Raw genomic sequence first — 22,590 nt, 5'->3', positions numbered from 1 at the left:
GTAGTTACAGGAGTGGCCAGTAGATGGCATTGATAAGCTGCTTTCTCATTGTAATGACATCACAGTCAGAGTAATTCCTATGCTAAATAACAATCACAGCTCCTCGCCGGGCACTGTGGCGTGTGCCTGTAATCTTAGCTAGTTGGGAGGCTGAGGCTGTTGGAGTGCTTGAGGCCAGGAGTTCTGGTCCGTACTGAGCTATGTTAAACGGGTGTCCACATTAAGATCAGCATCAATATGGTGACTCTGGGGGAGCTCAGAGATACCAGGTTGCTTAAAGAGGGGTGAACCGGCCCAGGTTGGAAACAGAGCAGGTCAAATCCCCCATGCTGATCAGTAGTGGGATTGCACCTGTGAATAGCCAGTGTGGAGCAGCCTCGCCAACAAAGCATGACACAGTCTCTTTATTATGTTTCATTACTTTAGGATGGAATTATGCCAGAGTGGTCAATATTATTTATTACATTTTATATATAGCAGCATGAACAATACAGCTCCATTGTATTGTTATTACCAGTTTCCTTGCTTTGTACTATTAAGTATTTTACATTATAAATTTATTATTTGATTGTGTCCATCTTTTGTATGCAAACAGGACAATGACCTTTAGGGTGAACCATTTCCTATTGATCATATACAGTCCCAAATTTCATACAGAACATACACAGTGAATATATTTATGAAATTGTATTTTTTAATCATCTTCTTGTAGTCATACTAGAGTTATGATACAATGTATGGTATGATGAACCATATATATTTGATGAGAAATCCGTAGGCTAGTCCCCTACCGGCACATCTACCACATTCACTACTTCAGCTTCATGCACATGTCCTGTCAGATCAAATACATCAGCACAGAGTATTTAAGTTGTCATGAGTGCTGTTCTTATGGGTGTCAGTGACTTGTCAGCCAGTGATATCATGTCATTAAGGAATGTTTTGCTTGTGATGTGGATGGAGTGTGGGATATATGGTTGGGGATATAGAAAATAATGTGAGGAGGTGAGTTAGAGGTTAATGGGATGCCACAGAGCAATACCTACATAGTGGAACAAACTTTAGTGAAATGACCATTGCAATTAATGAATAAGTGTTTTTGGGATTGAATAGCACTACCATGAGCAGAGCATGATTATTGATATAGAATATTCACTCACAATGCTGAATAAAGACTACACCCAATCTAAATTAGCCATTGCCTGTGAACATATAAAGAATGTAGTTACAGGAGTGGCCAGTAGATGGCATTAATAAGCTGCTTTCTCATTGTAATGACATCACAGTCAGAGTAATTCCTATGCTAAATAACAATCACAGCTCCTCGCTGGGCACTGTGGCGTGTGCCTGTAATCCCAGCTACTTGGGAGGCTGAGGCTGTTGGAGTGCTTGAGGCCAGGAGTTCTGGTCTGTACTGAGCTATGTTAAACGGGTGTCCACATTAAGATCAGCATCAATATGGTGACTCTGGGGGAGCTCAGAGATACCAGGTTGCTTAAAGAGGGGTGAACCGGCCCAGGTTGGAAACAGAGCAGGTCAAATCCCCCATGCTGATCAGTAGTGGGATTGCACCTGTGAATAGCCAGTGTGGAGCAACCTAGCCAACAAAGCATGACACAGTCTCTTTATTATGTTTCATTACTTTAGGATGGAATTATACCAGAGTGGTCAATATTATTTATTACATTTTATATATAGCAGCATGAACAATACAGCTCCATTGTATTGTTATTACCAGTTTCCTAGCTTTGTATTATTAAGTATTTTACATTATAAATTCATTATTTGATTGTGTCCATCTTTTGTATGCAAACAGGACAATGACCTTTAGGGTGAACCATTTCCTATTGATCATATACAGTCCCAAATTTCATGCAGAACATACACAGTGAATATATTTATGAAATTGTATTTTTTAATCATCGTCTTGTAGTCATAATAGAGTTATGATACAATGTATGGTATGATGAACCATATATATTTGATGAGAAATCAGTAGGCTAGTCCCCTACCGGCACATCTACCACATTCACTACTTCAGCTTCATGCACATGTCCTGTCAGATCAAATACATCAGCACAGAGTATTTAAGTTGTCATGAGTGCTGTTCTTATGGGTGTCAGTGACTTGTCAGCCAGTGATATCATGTCATTAAGGAATGTTTTGCTTGTGATGTGGATGGAGTGTGGGATATATGGTTGGGGATATAGAAAATAATCTGAGGAGGTGAGTTAGAGGTTAATGGGATGCCACAGAGCAATACCTACATAGTGGAACAAACTTTAGTGAAATGACCATTGCAATTAATGAATAAGTGTTTTTGGGATTGAATAGCACTACCATGAGCAGAGCATGATTAATGATATAGAATATTCACTCACAATGCTGAATAAAGACTACACCCAATCTAAATTAGCCATTGCCTGTGAACATATAAAGAATGTAGTTACAGGAGTGGCCAGTAGATGGCATTGATAAGCTGCTTTCTCATTTTAATGACATCACAGTCAGAGTAATTCCTATGCTAAATAACAATCACAGCTCCTCGCCGGGCACTGTGGCGTGTGCCTGTAATCCCAGCTACTTGGGAGGCTGAGGCTGTTGGAATGCTTGAGGCCAGGAGTTCTGGTCCGTACCGAGCTATGTTGAACGGGTGTCCACATTAAGATCAGCATCAATATGGTGACTCTGGGGGAGCTCAGAGATACCAGGTTGCTTAAAGAGGGGTGTACTGGCCCAGGTTGGAAACAGAGCAGGTCAAATCCCCCATGCTGATCAGTAGTGGGATTGCACCTGTGAATAGCCAGTGTGGAGCAACCTAGCCAACAAAGCATGACACAGTCTCTTTATTATGTTTCATTACTTTAGGATGGAATTATACCAGAGTGGTCAATATTATTTATTACATTTTATATATAGCAGCATGAACAATACAGCTCCATTGTATTGTTATTACCAGTTTCCTAGCTTTGTATTATTAAGTATTTTACATTATAAATTCATTATTTGATTGTGTCCATCTTTTGTATGCAAACAGGTCAATGACCTTTAGGGTGAACCATTTCCTATTGATCATATACAGTCCCAAATTTCATGCAGAACATATACAGTGAATATATTTATGAAATTGTATTTTTTAATCATCTTCTTGTAGTCATAATAGAGTTATGATACAATGTATGGTATGATAAACCATATATATTTGATGAGAAATCAGTAGGCTAGTCCCCTACCTGCACATCTACCACATTCACTACTTCAGCTTCATGCACATGTCCTGTCAGATCAAATACGTCAGCACAGAGTATTTAAGTTGTCATGAGTGCTGTTCTTATGGGTGTCAGTGACTTGTCAGCCAGTGATATCATGTCATTAAGGAATGTTTTGCTTGTGATGTGGATGGAGTGTGGGATATATGGTTGGGGATATAAAAAATAATCTGAGGAGGTGAGTTAGAGGTTAATGGGATGCCACAGAGCAATACCTACATAGTGGAACAAACTTTAGTGAAATGACCATTGCAATTAATGAATAAGTGTTTTTGGGATTGAATAGCACTACCATGAGCAGAGCATGATTATTGATATAGAATATACACTCACAATGCTGAATAAAGACTACATCCAATCTAAATTAGCCATTGCCTGTGAACATATAAAGAATGTAGTTACAGGAGTGGCCAGTAGATGGCATTGATAAGCTGCTTTCTCATTGTAATGACATCACAGTCAGAGTAATTCCTATGCTAAATAACAATCACAGCTCCTCGCCGGGCACTGTGGCGTGTGCCTGTAATCCCAGTTACTTGGGAGGCTGAGGCTGTTGGAATGCTTGAGGCCAGGAGTTCTGGTCCGTACTGAGCTATGTTGAACGGGTGTCCACATTAAGATCAGCATTAATATGGTGACTCTGGGGGAGCTCAGAGATACCAGGTTGCTTAAAGAGGGGTGAACCGGCCCAGGTTGGAAACAGAGCAGGTCAAATCCCCCATGCTGATCAGTAGTGGGATTGCACCTGTGAATAGCCAGTGTGGAGCAACCTAGCCAACAAAGCATGACACAGTCTCTTTATTATGTTTCATTACTTTAGGATGGAATTATACCAGAGTGGTCAATATTATTTATTACATTTTATATATAGCAGCATGAACAATACAGCTCCATTGTATTGTTATTACCAGTTTCCTAGCTTTGTATTATTAAGTATTTTACATTATAAATTTATTATTTGATTGTGTCCATCTTTTGTATGCAAACAGGACAATGACCTTTAGGGTGAACCATTTCCTATTGATCATATACAGTCCCAAATTTCATGCAGAACATACACAGTGAATATATTTATGAAATTGTATTTTTTAATCATCGTCTTGTAGTCATAATAGAGTTATGATACAATGTATGGTATGATGAACCATATATATTTGATGAGAAATCAGTAGGCTAGTCCCCTACCGGCACATCTACCACATTCACTACTTCAGCTTCATGCACATGTCCTGTCAGATCAAATACATCAGCACAGAGTATTTAAGTTGTCATGAGTGCTGTTCTTATGGGTGTCAGTGACTTGTCAGCCAGTGATATCATGTCATTAAGGAATGTTTTGCTTGTGATGTGGATGGAGTGTGGGATATATGGTTGGGGATATAGAAAATAATGTGAGGAGGTGAGTTAGAGGTTAATGGGATGCCACAGAGCAATACCTACATAGTGAAACAAACTTTAGTGAAATGACCATTGCAATTAATGAATAAGTGTTTTTGAGATTGAATAGCACTACCATGAGCAGAGCATGATTATTGATATAGAATATTCACTCACAATGCTGAATAAAGACTACACCCAATCTAAATTAGCCATTGCCTGTGAACATATAAAGAATGTAGTTACAGGAGTGGCCAGTAGATGGCATTAATAAGCTGCTTTCTCATTGTAATGACATCACAGTCAGAGTAATTCCTATGCTAAATAACAATCACAGCTCCTCGCCGGGCACTGTGGCGTGTGCCTGTAATCCCAGCTACATGGGAGGCTGAGGCTGTTGGAATGCTTGAGGCCAGGAGTTCTGGTCCGTACTGAGCTATGTTGAACGGGTGTCCACATTAAGATCAGCATCAATATGGTGACTCTGGGGGAGCTCAGAGATACCAGGTTGCTTAAAGAGGGGTGAACCGGCCCAGGTTGGAAACAGAGCAGGTCAAATCCCCCATGCTGATCAGTAGTGGGATTGCACCTGTGAATAGCCAGTGTGGAGCAACCTAGCCAACAAAGCATGACACAGTCTCTTTATTATGTTTCATTACTTTAGGATGGAATTATACCAGAGTGGTCAATATTATTTATTACATTTTATATATAGTAGCATGAACAATACAGCTCCATTGTATTGTTATTACCAGTTTCCTAGCTTTGTATTATTAAGTATTTTACATTATAAATTCATTATTTGATTGTGTCCATCTTTTGTATGCAAACAGGACAATGACCTTTAGGGTGAACCATTTCCTATTGATCATATACAGTCCCAAATTTCATGCAGAACATACACAGTGAATATATTTATGAAATTGTATTTTTTAATCATCGTCTTGTAGTCATAATAGAGTTATGATACAATGTATGGTATGATGAACCATATATATTTGATGAGAAATCAGTAGGCTAGTCCCCTACCTGCACATCTACCACATTCACTACTTCAGCTTCATGCACATGTCCTGTCAGATCAAATACATCAGCACAGAGTATTTAAGTTGTCATGAGTGCTGTTCTTATGGGTGTCAGTGACTTGTCAGCCAGTGATATCATGTCATTAAGGAATGTTTTGCTTGTGATGTGGATGGAGTGTGGGATATATGGTTGGGGATATAGAAAATAATGTGAGGAGGTGAGTTAGAGGTTAATGGGATGCCACAGAGCAATACCTACATAGTGGAACAAACTTTAGTGAAATGACCACTACCATGAGCAGAGCATGATTATTGATATAGAATATTCACTCACAATGCTGAATAAAGACTACACCCAATCTAAATTAGCCATTGCCTGTGAACATATAAAGAATGTAGTTACAGGAGTGGCCAGTAGATGGCATTAATAAGCTGCTTTCTCATTGTAATGACATCACAGTCAGAGTAATTCCTATGCTAAATAACAATCACAGCTCCTCGCCGGGCACTGTGGCTTGTGCCTGTAATCCCAGCTACTTGGGAGGCTGAGGCTGTTGGAGTGCTTGAGGCCAGGAGTTCTGGTCTGTACTGAGCTATGTTAAACGGGTGTCCACATTAAGATCAGCATCAATATGGTGACTCTGGGGGAGCTTAGAGATACCAGGTTGCTTAAAGAGGGGTGAACCGGCCCAGGTTGGAAACAGAGCAGGTCAAATCCCCCATGCTGATCAGTAGTGGGATTGCACCTGTGAATAGCCAGTGTGGAGCAACCTAGCCAACAAAGCATGACACAGTCTCTTTATTATGTTTCATTACTTTAGGATGGAATTATACCAGAGTGGTCAATATTATTTATTACATTTTATATATAGCAGCATGAGCAATACAGCTCCATTGTACTGTTATTACCAGTTTCCTTGCTTTGTATTAAGTATTTTACATTATAAATTCATTATTTGATTGTATCCATCTTTTCTATGCAAACAGGACAATGACCTTTAGGGTGAACCATTTCCTATTGATCATGTACAGTCCCAAATTTCATGCAGAACATACACAGTGAATATATTTATGAAATTGTATTTTTTAATCATCGTCTTGTAGTCATAATAGAGTTATGATACAATGTATGGTATGATAAACCATATATATTTGATGAGAAATCAGTATGCTAGTCCCCTACCTGCACATCTACCACATTCACTACTTCAGCTTCATGCACATGTCCTGTCAGATCAAATACATCAGCACAGAGTATTTAAGTTGTCATGAGTGCTGTTCTTATGGGTGTCAGTGACTTGTCAGCCAGTGATATCATGTCATTAAGGAATGTTTTGCTTGTGATGTGGATGGAGTGTGGGATATATGGTTGGGGATATAGAAAATAATGTGAGGAGGTGAGTTAGAGGTTAATGGGATGCCACAGAGCAATACCTACATAGTGGAACAAACTTTAGTGAAATGACCATTGCAATTAATGAATAAGTGTTTTTGGGATTGAATAGCACTACCATAAGCAGAGCATGATTATTGATATAGAATATTCACTCACAATGCTGAATAAAGACTACACCCAATCTAAATTAGCCATTGCCTGTGAACATATAAAGAATGTAGTTACAGGAGTGGCCAGTAGATGGCATTGATAAGCTGCTTTCTCATTGTAATGACATCACAGTCAGAGTAATTCCTATGCTAAATAACAATCACAGCTCCTCGCCGGGCACTGTGGCGTGTGCCTGTAATCCCAGCTACTTGGGAGGCTGAGGCTGTTGGAATGCTTGAGGCCAGGAGTTCTGGTCCGTACTGAGCTATGTTGAACGGGTGTCCACATTAAGATCAGCATCAATATGGTGACTCTGGGGGAGCTCAGAGATACCAGGTTGCTTAAAGAGGGGTGAACCGGCCCAGGTTGGAAACAGAGCAGGTCAAATCCCCCATGCTGATCAGTAGTGGGATTGCACCTGTGAATAGCCAGTGTGGAGCAACCTAGCCAACAAAGCATGACACAGTCTCTTTATTATGTTTCATTACTTTAGGATGGAATTATACCAGAGTGGTCAATATTATTTATTACATTTTATATATAGCAGCATGAACAATACAGCTCCATTGTATTGTTATTACCAGTTTCCTAGCTTTGTATTATTAAGTATTTTACATTATAAATTCATTATTTGATTGTGTCCATCTTTTGTATGCAAACAGGACAATGACCTTTAGGGTGAACCATTTCCTATTGATCATATACAGTCCCAAATTTCATGCAGAACATACACAGTGAATATATTTATGAAATTGTATTTTTTAATCATCGTCTTGTAGTCATAATAGAGTTATGATACAATGTATGGTATGATGAACCATATATATTTGATGAGAAATCAGTAGGCTAGTCCCCTACCGGCACATCTACCACATTCACTACTTCAGCTTCATGCACATGTCCTGTCAGATCAAATACATCAGCACAGAGTATTTAAGTTGTCATGAGTGCTGTTCTTATGGGTGTCAGTGACTTGTCAGCAAGTGATATCATGTCATTAAGGAATGTTTTGCTTGTGATGTGGATGGAGTGCGGGATATATGGTTGGGGATATAGAAAATAATCTGAGGAGGTGAGTTAGAGGTTAATGGGATGCCACAGAGCAATACCTACATAGTGGAACAAACTTTAGTGAAATGACCATTGCAATTAATGAATAAGTGTTTTTGGGATTGAATAGCACTACCATGAGCAGAGCATGATTATTGATATAGAATATTCACTCACAATGCTGAATAAAGACTACACCCAATCTAAATTAGCCATTGCCTGTGAACATATAAAGAATGTAGTTACAGGAGTGGCCAGTAGATGGCATTGATAAGCTGCTTTCTCATTGTAATGACATCACAGTCAGAGTAATTCCTATGCTAAATAACAATCACAGCTCCTCGCCGGGCACTGTGGCGTGTGCCTGTAATCTTAGCTAGTTGGGAGGCTGAGGCTGTTGGAGTGCTTGAGGCCAGGAGTTCTGGTCCGTACTGAGCTATGTTAAACGGGTGTCCACATTAAGATCAGCATCAATATGGTGACTCTGGGGGAGCTCAGAGATACCAGGTTGCTTAAAGAGGGGTGAACCGGCCCAGGTTGGAAACAGAGCAGGTCAAATCCCCCATGCTGATCAGTAGTGGGATTGCACCTGTGAATAGCCAGTGTGGAGCAGCCTCGCCAACAAAGCATGACACAGTCTCTTTATTATGTTTCATTACTTTAGGATGGAATTATGCCAGAGTGGTCAATATTATTTATTACATTTTATATATAGCAGCATGAACAATACAGCTCCATTGTATTGTTATTACCAGTTTCCTTGCTTTGTACTATTAAGTATTTTACATTATAAATTTATTATTTGATTGTGTCCATCTTTTGTATGCAAACAGGACAATGACCTTTAGGGTGAACCATTTCCTATTGATCATATACAGTCCCAAATTTCATACAGAACATACACAGTGAATATATTTATGAAATTGTATTTTTTAATCATCTTCTTGTAGTCATACTAGAGTTATGATACAATGTATGGTATGATGAACCATATATATTTGATGAGAAATCAGTAGGCTAGTCCCCTACCGGCACATCTACCACATTCACTACTTCAGCTTCATGCACATGTCCTGTCAGATCAAATACATCAGCACAGAGTATTTAAGTTGTCATGAGTGCTGTTCTTATGGGTGTCAGTGACTTGTCAGCCAGTGATATCATGTCATTAAGGAATGTTTTGCTTGTGATGTGGATGGAGTGTGGGATATATGGTTGGGGATATAGAAAATAATCTGAGGAGGTGAGTTAGAGGTTAATGGGATGCCACAGAGCAATACCTACATAGTGGAACAAACTTTAGTGAAATGACCATTGCAATTAATGAATAAGTGTTTTTGGGATTGAATAGCACTACCATGAGCAGAGCATGATTAATGATATAGAATATTCACTCACAATGCTGAATAAAGACTACACCCAATCTAAATTAGCCATTGCCTGTGAACATATAAAGAATGTAGTTACAGGAGTGGCCAGTAGATGGCATTGATAAGCTGCTTTCTCATTTTAATGACATCACAGTCAGAGTAATTCCTATGCTAAATAACAATCACAGCTCCTCGCCGGGCACTGTGGCGTGTGCCTGTAATCCCAGCTACTTGGGAGGCTGAGGCTGTTGGAATGCTTGAGGCCAGGAGTTCTGGTCCGTACCGAGCTATGTTGAACGGGTGTCCACATTAAGATCAGCATCAATATGGTGACTCTGGGGGAGCTCAGAGATACCAGGTTGCTTAAAGAGGGGTGAACCGGCCCAGGTTGGAAACAGAGCAGGTAAAATCCCCCATGCTGATCAGTAGTGGGATTGCACCTGTGAATAGCCAGTGTGGAGCAACCTAGCCAACAAAGCATGACACAGTCTCTTTATTATGTTTCATTACTTTAGGATGGAATTATACCAGAGTGGTCAATATTATTTATTACATTTTATATATAGCAGCATGAACAATACAGCTCCATTGTATTGTTATTACCAGTTTCCTAGCTTTGTATTATTAAGTATTTTACATTATAAATTCATTATTTGATTGTGTCCATCTTTTGTATGCAAACAGGTCAATGACCTTTAGGGTGAACCATTTCCTATTGATCATATACAGTCCCAAATTTCATGCAGAACATATACAGTGAATATATTTATGAAATTGTATTTTTTAATCATCTTCTTGTAGTCATAATAGAGTTATGATACAATGTATGGTATGATAAACCATATATATTTGATGAGAAATCAGTAGGCTAGTCCCCTACCTGCACATCTACCACATTCACTACTTCAGCTTCATGCACATGTCCTGTCAGATCAAATACGTCAGCACAGAGTATTTAAGTTGTCATGAGTGCTGTTCTTATGGGTGTCAGTGACTTGTCAGCCAGTGATATCATGTCATTAAGGAATGTTTTGCTTGTGATGTGGATGGAGTGTGGGATATATGGTTGGGGATATAGAAAATAATCTGAGGAGGTGAGTTAGAGGTTAATGGGATGCCACAGAGCAATACCTACATAGTGGAACAAACTTTAGTGAAATGACCATTGCAATTAATGAATAAGTGTTTTTGGGATTGAATAGCACTACCATGAGCAGAGCATGATTATTGATATAGAATATACACTCACAATGCTGAATAAAGACTACATCCAATCTAAATTAGCCATTGCCTGTGAACATATAAAGAATGTAGTTACAGGAGTGGCCAGTAGATGGCATTGATAAGCTGCTTTCTCATTGTAATGACATCACAGTCAGAGTAATTCCTATGCTAAATAACAATCACAGCTCCTCGCCGGGCACTGTGGCGTGTGCCTGTAATCCCAGTTACTTGGGAGGCTGAGGCTGTTGGAATGCTTGAGGCCAGGAGTTCTGGTCCGTACTGAGCTATGTTGAACGGGTGTCCACATTAAGATCAGCATTAATATGGTGACTCTGGGGGAGCTCAGAGATACCAGGTTGCTTAAAGAGGGGTGAACCGGCCCAGGTTGGAAACAGAGCAGGTCAAATCCCCCATGCTGATCAGTAGTGGGATTGCACCTGTGAATAGCCAGTGTGGAGCAACCTAGCCAACAAAGCATGACACAGTCTCTTTATTATGTTTCATTACTTTAGGATGGAATTATACCAGAGTGGTCAATATTATTTATTACATTTTATATATAGCAGCATGAACAATACAGCTCCATTGTATTGTTATTACCAGTTTCCTAGCTTTGTATTATTAAGTATTTTACATTATAAATTTATTATTTGATTGTGTCCATCTTTTGTATGCAAACAGGACAATGACCTTTAGGGTGAACCATTTCCTATTGATCATATACAGTCCCAAATTTCATGCAGAACATACACAGTGAATATATTTATGAAATTGTATTTTTTAATCATCGTCTTGTAGTCATAATAGAGTTATGATACAATGTATGGTATGATGAACCATATATATTTGATGAGAAATCAGTAGGCTAGTCCCCTACCGGCACATCTACCACATTCACTACTTCAGCTTCATGCACATGTCCTGTCAGATCAAATACATCAGCACAGAGTATTTAAGTTGTCATGAGTGCTGTTCTTATGGGTGTCAGTGACTTGTCAGCCAGTGATATCATGTCATTAAGGAATGTTTTGCTTGTGATGTGGATGGAGTGTGGGATATATGGTTGGGGATATAGAAAATAATGTGAGGAGGTGAGTTAGAGGTTAATGGGATGCCACAGAGCAATACCTACATAGTGAAACAAACTTTAGTGAAATGACCATTGCAATTAATGAATAAGTGTTTTTGAGATTGAATAGCACTACCATGAGCAGAGCATGATTATTGATATAGAATATTCACTCACAATGCTGAATAAAGACTACACCCAATCTAAATTAGCCATTGCCTGTGAACATATAAAGAATGTAGTTACAGGAGTGGCCAGTAGATGGCATTAATAAGCTGCTTTCTCATTGTAATGACATCACAGTCAGAGTAATTCCTATGCTAAATAACAATCACAGCTCCTCGCCGGGCACTGTGGCGTGTGCCTGTAATCCCAGCTACATGGGAGGCTGAGGCTGTTGGAATGCTTGAGGCCAGGAGTTCTGGTCCGTACTGAGCTATGTTGAACGGGTGTCCACATTAAGATCAGCATCAATATGGTGACTCTGGGGGAGCTCAGAGATACCAGGTTGCTTAAAGAGGGGTGAACCGGCCCAGGTTGGAAACAGAGCAGGTCAAATCCCCCATGCTGATCAGTAGTGGGATTGCACCTGTGAATAGCCAGTGTGGAGCAACCTAGCCAACAAAGCATGACACAGTCTCTTTATTATGTTTCATTACTTTAGGATGGAATTATACCAGAGTGGTCAATATTATTTATTACATTTTATATATAGCAGCATGAACAATACAGCTCCATTGTATTGTTATTACCAGTTTCCTAGCTTTGTATTATTAAGTATTTTACATTATAAATTCATTATTTGATTGTGTCCATCTTTTGTATGCAAACAGGACAATGACCTTTAGGGTGAACCATTTCCTATTGATCATATACAGTCCCAAATTTCATGCAGAACATACACAGTGAATATATTTATGAAATTGTATTTTTTAATCATCGTCTTGTAGTCATAATAGAGTTATGATACAATGTATGGTATGATGAACCATATATATTTGATGAGAAATCAGTAGGCTAGTCCCCTACCTGCACATCTACCACATTCACTACTTCAGCTTCATGCACATGTCCTGTCAGATCAAATACATCAGCACAGAGTATTTAAGTTGTCATGAGTGCTGTTCTTATGGGTGTCAGTGACTTGTCAGCCAGTGATATCATGTCATTAAGGAATGTTTTGCTTGTGATGTGGATGGAGTGTGGGATATATGGTTGGGGATATAGAAAATAATGTGAGGAGGTGAGTTAGAGGTTAATGGGATGCCACAGAGCAATACCTACATAGTGGAACAAACTTTAGTGAAATGACCACTACCATGAGCAGAGCATGATTATTGATATAGAATATTCACTCACAATGCTGAATAAAGACTACACCCAATCTAAATTAGCCATTGCCTGTGAACATATAAAGAATGTAGTTACAGGAGTGGCCAGTAGATGGCATTAATAAGCTGCTTTCTCATTGTAATGACATCACAGTCAGAGTAATTCCTATGCTAAATAACAATCACAGCTCCTCGCCGGGCACTGTGGCTTGTGCCTGTAATCCCAGCTACTTGGGAGGCTGAGGCTGTTGGAGTGCTTGAGGCCAGGAGTTCTGGTCTGTACTGAGCTATGTTAAACGGGTGTCCACATTAAGATCAGCATCAATATGGTGACTCTGGGGGAGCTTAGAGATACCAGGTTGCTTAAAGAGGGGTGAACCGGCCCAGGTTGGAAACAGAGCAGGTCAAATCCCCCATGCTGATCAGTAGTGGGATTGCACCTGTGAATAGCCAGTGTGGAGCAACCTAGCCAACAAAGCATGACACAGTCTCTTTATTATGTTTCATTACTTTAGGATGGAATTATACCAGAGTGGTCAATATTATTTATTACATTTTATATATAGCAGCATGAGCAATACAGCTCCATTGTACTGTTATTACCAGTTTCCTTGCTTTGTATTAAGTATTTTACATTATAAATTCATTATTTGATTGTATCCATCTTTTCTATGCAAACAGGACAATGACCTTTAGGGTGAACCATTTCCTATTGATCATGTACAGTCCCAAATTTCATGCAGAACATACACAGTGAATATATTTATGAAATTGTATTTTTTAATCATCTTCTTGTAGTCATACTAGAGTTATGATACAATCTATGGTATGATAAACCATATATATTTGATGAGAAATCAGAAGGCTAGTCCCCTACCTGCACATCTACCACATTCACTACTTCAGCTTCATGCACATGTCCTGTCAGATCAAATACATCAGCACAGAGTATTTAAGTTGTCATGAGTGCTGTTCTTGTGGGTGTCAGTGACTTGTCAGCCAGTGATATCATGTCATTAAGGAATGTTTTGCTTGTGATGTGGATGGAGTGTGGGATTTATGGTTGGGGATATAGAAAATAATGTGAGGAGGTGAGTTAGAGGTTAATGGGATGCCACAGAGCAATACCTACATAGTGGAACAAACTTTAATGAAATGACCATTGCAAATAATGAATAAGTGTTTTTGGGATTCAATAGCACTACCATGAGCAGAGCATGATTATTGCTATAGAATATTCACTAACAATGCTGAATAAAGACTACACCCAATCTAAATTAGCCATTGCCTGTGAACATATAAAGAATGTAGTTACAGGAGTGGCCAGTAGATGGCATTGACAAGCTGCTTTCTCATTGTAATGACATCACAGTCAGAGAAATTCCTATGCTAAATAACAGACACAGCTTCTCGCCGGGCACTGTGGTGTGTGCCTGTAATCCCAGCTCCTTGGGAGGCTGAGGCTGTTGGAGTGCTTGAGGCCAGGAGTTCTGGTCCGTACTGAGCTATGTTGAACGGGTGTCCACATTAAGATCAGCATCAATATGGTGACTCTGGGGGAGCTCAGAGATACCAGGTTGCTTAAAGAGGGGTGAACTGGCCCAGGTTGGAAACAGAGCAGGTCAAATCCCCCATGCTGATCAGTAGTGGGATTGCACCTGTGAATAGCCAGTGTGGAGCAACCTAGCCAACAAAGCATGACACAGTCTCTTTATTATGTTTCATTACTTTAGGATGGAATTATACCAGAGTGGTCAATATTATTTATTACATTTTATATATAGCAGCATGAACAATACAGCTCCATTGTACTGTTATTACCAGTTTCCTTGCTTTGTATTAAGTATTTTACATTATAAATTCATTATTTGATTGTGTCCATCTTTTGTATGCAAACAGGACAATGACCTTTAGGGTGAACCATTTCCTATTGATCATGTACAGTCCCAAATTTCATGCAGAACATACACAGTGAATATATTTATGAAATTGTATTTTTTAATCATCTTCTTGTAGTCATACTAGAGTTATGATACAATGTATGGTATGATAAACCATATATATTTGATGAGAAATCAGTAGGCTAGTCCCCTACCTGCACATCTACCACATTCACTACTTCAGCTTCATGCACATGTCCTGTCAGATCAAATACATCAGCACAGAGTATTTAAGTTGTCATGAGTGCTGTTCTTGTGGGTGTCAGTGACTTGTCAGCCAGTGATATCATGTCATTAAGGAATGTTTTGCTTGTGATGTGGATGGAGTGTGGGATATATGGTTGGGGATATAGAAAATAATGTGAGGAGGTGAGTTAGAGGTTAATGGGATGCCACAGAGCAATACCTACATAGTGGAACAAACTTTAGTGAAATGACCATTGCAATTAATGAATAAGTGTTTTTGGGATTGAATAGCACTACCATGAGCAGAGCATGATTATTGATATAGAATATTCACTCACAATGCTGAATAAAGACTACACCCAATCTAAATTAGCCATTGCCTGTGAACATATAAAGAATGTAGTTACAGGAGTGGCCAGTAGATGGCATTGATAAGCTGCTTTCTCATTGTAATGACATCACAGTCAGAGTAATTCCTATGCTAAATAACAATCACAGCTCCTCGCCGGGCACTGTGGCGTGTGCCTGTAATCCCAGCTACTTGGGAGGCTGAGGCTGTTGGAGTGCTTGAGGCCAGGAGTTCTGGTCTGTACTGAGCTATGTTAAACGGGTGTCCACATTAAGATCAGCATCAATATGGTGACTCTGGGGGAGCTCAGAGATACCAGGTTGCTTAAAGAGGGGTGAACCGGCCCAGGTTGGAAACAGAGCAGGTCAAATCCCCCATGCTGATCAGTAGTGGGATTGCACCTGTAAATAGCCAGTGTGGAGCAACCTAGCCAACAAAGCATGACACAGTCTCTTTATTATGTTTCATTACTTTAGGATGGAATTATACCAGAGTGGTCAATATTATTTATTACATTTTATATATAGCAGCATGAACAATACAGCTCCATTGTATTGTTATTACCAGTTTCCTTGCTTTGTATTAAGTATTTTACATTATAAATTCATTATTTGATTGTATCCATCTTTTCTATGCAAACAGGACAATGACCTTTAGGGTGAACCATTTCCTATTGATCATGTACAGTCCCAAATTTCATGCAGAACATACACAGTGAATATATTTATGAAATTGTATTTTTTAATCATCGTCTTGTAGTCATAATAGAGTTATGATACAATGTATGGTATGATAAACCATATATATTTGATGAGAAATCAGTATGCTAGTCCCCTACCTGCACATCTACCACATTCACTACTTCAGCTTCATGCACATGTCCTGTCAGATCAAATACATCAGCACAGAGTATTTAAGTTGTCATGAGTGCTGTTCTTATGGGTGTCAGTGACTTGTCAGCCAGTGATATCATGTCATTAAGGAATGTTTTGCTTGTGATGTGGATGGAGTGTGGGATATATGGTTGGGGATATAGAAAATAATGTGAGGAGGTGAGTTAGAGGTTAATGGGATGCCACAGAGCAATACCTACATAGTGGAACAAACTTTAGTGAAATGACCATTGCAATTAATGAATAAGTGTTTTTGGGATTGAATAGCACTACCATAAGCAGAGCATGATTATTGATATAGAATATTCACTCACAATGCTGAATAAAGACTACACCCAATCTAAATTAGCCATTGCCTGTGAACATATAAAGAATGTAGTTACAGGAGTGGCCAGTAGATGGCATTGATAAGCTGCTTTCTCATTGTAATGACATCACAGTCAGAGTAATTCCTATGCTAAATAACAATCACAGCTCCTCGCCGGGCACTGTGGCGTGTGCCTGTAATCCCAGCTACTTGGGAGGCTGAGGCTGTTGGAATGCTTGAGGCCAGGAGTTCTGGTCCGTACTGAGCTATGTTGAACGGGTGTCCACATTAAGATCAGCATTAATATGATGACTCTGTGGGAGCTCAGAGATACCAGGTTGCTTAAAGAGGGGTGAACCGGCCCAGGTTGGAAACAGAGCAGGTCAAATCCCCCATGCTGATCAGTAGTGGGATTGCACCTGTGAATAGCCAGTGTGGAGCAACCTAGCCAACAAAGCATGACACAGTCTCTTTATTATGTTTCATTACTTTAGGATGGAATTATACCAGAGTGGTCAATATTATTTATTACATTTTATATATAGCAGCATGAACAATACAGCTCCATTGTATTGTTATTACCAGTTTCCTAGCTTTGTATTATTAAGTATTTTACATTATAAATTCATTATTTGATTGTGTCCATCTTTTGTATGCAAACAGGACAATGACCTTTAGGGTGAACCATTTCCTATTGATCATATACAGTCCCAAATTTCATGCAGAACATACACAGTGAATATATTTATGAAATTGTATTTTTTAATCATCGTCTTGTAGTCATAATAGAGTTATGATACAATGTATGGTATGATGAACCATATATATTTGATGAGAAATCAGTAGGCTAGTCCCCTACCGGCACATCTACCACATTCACTACTTCAGCTTCATGCACATGTCCTGTCAGATCAAATACATCAGCACAGAGTATTTAAGTTGTCATGAGTGCTGTTCTTATGGGTGTCAGTGACTTGTCAGCCAGTGATATCATGTCATTAAGGAATGTTTTGCTTGTGATGTGGATGGAGTGCGGGATATATGGTTGGGGATATAGAAAATAATCTGAGGAGGTGAGTTAGAGGTTAATGGGATGCCACAGAGCAATACCTACATAGTGGAACAAACTTTAGTGAAATGACCATTGCAATTAATGAATAAGTGTTTTTGGGATTGAATAGCACTACCATGAGCAGAGCATGATTATTGATATAGAATATTCACTCACAATGCTGAATAAAGACTACACCCAATCTAAATTAGCCATTGCCTGTGAACATATAAAGAATGTAGTTACAGGAGTGGCCAGTAGATGGCATTGATAAGCTGCTTTCTCATTGTAATGACATCACAGTCAGAGTAATTCCTATGCTAAATAACAATCACAGCTCCTCGCCGGGCACTGTGGCGTGTGCCTGTAATCTCAGCTACTTGGGAGGCTGAGGCTGTTGGAGTGCTTGAGGCCAGGAGTTCTGGTCTGTACTGAGCTATGTTAAACGGGTGTCCACATTAAGATCAGCATCAATATGGTGACTCTGGGGGAGCTCAGAGATACCAGGTTGCTTAAAGAGGGGTGAACCGGCCCAGGTTGGAAACAGAGCAGGTCAAATCCCCCATGCTGATCAGTAGTGGGATTGCACTTGTGAATAGCCAGTGTGGAGCAACCTAGCCAACAAAGCATGACACAGTCTCTTTTAGGGTTACCACCTTTTTGTTGAGAGATTCCCGGACATTGGCCCGCCCCTTGACACACCCACTGACCCATCCCAGCCCCACCCCCAGACCCGCCCCCAGACCCGCCTTATGTTGATTTTTTTTTAAACCTTTGCTTCCATTTCATTCTTGATTTTGCATACCATAATTCCAGTTACATGTTATATCACATACATTAATGGCCATTACAAGTTATGCCACACATCGTGATGCTAATTCCGTGTTATGCCATATACCGCAATGGCCATTACACATTATGCCAGGACTCAACAGAATTTTTGCACAGGATGGACAATATGGACAGTGCGCGCCGAAGGCGCGCGTCAAATTTTTGACATAATCCCGACACACCGCAAACCCATTATATAGTATACCACATGCCATAATGGCCATTACAAGTTATGCCACACATCGTGATGCCAATTACGTGTTATGCCATGTACTGCAATGGCCATTACACATTATGCCAGGACTCAACAATTTTTTTGCAAAGGAAGGACAACATGGACAGTGCGCGCCGAAGGCGCGCAGCAAAATTTTTGTCATAATGCTGACACACCGCACACCCATTATATAGTATACCACATGCCATAATGGCCATTACATTTTATGCCACACACCGTAATGCCCATTGCACGTTTTAATGAACTTTGTAATTCCGATTACTCATAAGCCCACACATGATGCCCATGACATACTATATAACACACCGTAATGCCCATTACATACTATATAACACACCGTAATGCCCATTACATACTATATAACACTGCAATACCCATTACATACTATATAACACACCGTAATGCCCATGATATACTATATAACACCGCAATGCCCATTACATACTATATAACACTGCAATGCCCATTACATACTATATAACACTACGCAATGCCCTTGACATACTATATAGCACCGCAATGCCCATGACATACTATATAACACCGCAATGCCCATTACATACTATATAACACTGCAATGCCCATTACATACTATATAACACTACGCAATGCCCTTGACATACTATATAGCACCGCAATGCCCATGTCATACTATATAACACCGCAATGCCCATGTCATACTATATAACACTAAGCAATGCCCATGTCATACTATATAACACTAAGCAATGCCCATGACATACTGTATAACACACCATACACATTTGACACATAAGTGCCACTTACCTATATGCTCAATGCCAGGGGCTTCATGCCGATGCCAAGGTGGACTGAATTTGCTCGTTGCCGTGGGGGATAGATCTGTGCCTCTGTGCTCGTTGCCGAGGGGGATAGATCTGTGCCTCTGCTCGTTGCCGAGGGGGATAGACCTGTGCCAGTGTGCTCGTTGCCGAGGGGGATTGATCTGTGCCAGTGTGCTCGTTGCCGAGGGGGATTGATCTGTGCCTCTGTGCTCGTTGCCGAGGGGGATTGATCTGTGCCTCTGTGCTCGTTGCCGAGGGGGATAGATCTGTGCCTCTGTGCTCGTTGCCGAGGGGGATTGATCTGTGCCATTGTGCTCGTTACCGAGGGGGATTGATCTGTGCCAGTGTGCTCGTTGCCGAGGGGGATTGATCTGTGCCAGTGTGCTCGTTGCCGAGGGGGATTGATCTGTGCCTCTGTGCTCGTTGCCGAGGGGGATTGATCTGTGCCAGTGTGCTCGTTGCCGAGGGGGATTGATCTGTGCCAGTGTGCTCGTTGCCGAGGGGGATTGATCTGTGCCAGTGTGCTCGTTGCCAAGGGGGATAGAAACCCCCTCCCCCGCCTGCGGAAGGCAGACAGGCTTGTCAGTGTGCTTGTGCCTGCCTGCCCGTCCCCTCACGTCTCCCCCGCTGTATTCGCGGGAGAGACGTGCTGCTGTGCTGTATGATTTTAACATTTCTAACTCCCGCTGCTGGACCGCTAGCCAATGGCCGTTCGCGGTCCAGCAGCCAATCAACTGGTGGCTGATGGACCGCGAGCGGCCATTGGCTAGCGGTCCAGCAGCATATGCAGCACCGCAGCAGCACGTCTCTCCCGCATACACAGCGGGGGAGAGTCGAGACGTGAGGGGACGGGAGCAGGGCAGCGGGGGAGCGGGGAGACGAGGGGGCGGCGGCGGCGGCGGGCGGGTTATTCCCGGACTATGTATAGTCCGGGAAAGCCACCCGCCCGGACTCCGGACGCCGGTCTTAATTACCGGACTGTCCGGAGTAATCCCGGACGGGTGGTAACCCTAGTCTCTTTATTATGTTTCATTACTTCATTACCAGAGTGGTCAATATTATTTATTACATTTTATATATAGCAGCATAAACAATACAGCTCCATTGTACTGTTATTACCAGTTTCCTTGCTTTGTATTAAGTATTTTACATTATAAATTCATTATTTGATTGTATCCATCTTTTCTATGCAAACAGGACAATGACCTTTAGGGTAAACCATTTCCCATTGATTATATACAGTCCCAAATTTCATGCAGAACATACACAGTGAATATATTTATGAAATTGTATTTTTTAATCATCTTCTTGTAGTCATAATAGAGTTATGATACAATGTATGGTATGATGAACCATATATATTTGATGAGAAATCAGTATGCTAGTCCCCTACCTGCACATCTACCACATTCACTACTTCAGCTTCATGCACATGTCCTGTCAGATCAAATACATCAGCACAGAGTATTTAAGTTGTCATGAGTGCTGTTCTTATGGGTGTCAGTGACTTGTCAGCCAGTGATATCATGTCATTAAGGAATGTTTTGCTTGTGATGTGGATGGAGTGTGGGATATATGGTTGGGGATATAGAAAATAATGTGAGGAGGTGAGTTAGAGGTTAATGGGATGCCACAGAGCAATACCTACATAGTGGAACAAACTTTAGTGAAATGACCATTGCAATTAATGAATAAGTGTTTTTGGGATTGAATAGCACTACCATAAGCAGAGCATGATTATTGATATAGAATATTCACTCACAATGCTGAATAAAGACTACACCCAATCTAAATTAGCCATTGCCTGTGAACATATAAAGAATGTAGTTACAGGAGTGGCCAGTAGATGGCATTGATAAGCTGCTTTCTCATTGTAATGACATCACAGTCAGAGTAATTCCTATGCTAAATAACAATCACAGCTCCTCGCCGGGCACTGTGGCGTGTGCCTGTAATCCCAGCTACTTGGGAGGCTGAGGCTGTTGGAATGCTTGAGGCCAGGAGTTCTGGTCCGTACTGAGCTATGTTGAACGGGTGTCCACATTAAGATCAGCATTAATATGGTGACTCTGGGGGAGCTCAGAGATACCAGGTTGCTTAAAGAGGGGTGAACCGGCCCAGGTTGGAAACAGAGCAGGTCAAATCCCCCATGCTGATCAGTAGTGGGATTGCACCTGTGAATAGCCAGTGTGGAGCAACCTAGCCAACAAAGCATGACACAGTCTCTTTATTATGTTTCATTACTTTAGGATGGAATTATACCAGAGTGGTCAATATTATTTATTACATTTTATATATAGCAGCATGAACAATACAGCTCCATTGTATTGTTATTACCAGTTTCCTAGCTTTGTATTATTAAGTATTTTACATTATAAATTCATTATTTGATTGTGTCCATCTTTTGTATGCAAACAGGACAATGACCTTTAGGGTGAACCATTTCCTATTGATCATATACAGTCCCAAATTTCATGCAGAACATACACAGTGAATATATTTATGAAATTGTATTTTTTAATCATCGTCTTGTAGTCATAATAGAGTTATGATACAATGTATGGTATGATGAACCATATATATTTGATGAGAAATCAGTAGGCTAGTCCCCTACCTGCACATCTACCACATTCACTACTTCAGCTTCATGCACATGTCCTGTCAGATCAAATACATCAGCACAGAGTATTTAAGTTGTCATGAGTGCTGTTCTTATGGGTGTCAGTGACTTGTC

Source organism: Crinia signifera, chromosome 12 (assembly GCF_055691185.1).
Source record: "Crinia signifera chromosome 12, ASM5569118v1, whole genome shotgun sequence".
In the NCBI taxonomy this organism is placed as follows: Eukaryota; Metazoa; Chordata; class Amphibia; order Anura; family Myobatrachidae; genus Crinia; species Crinia signifera.
This window is presented reverse-complemented; position numbering follows the sequence as displayed.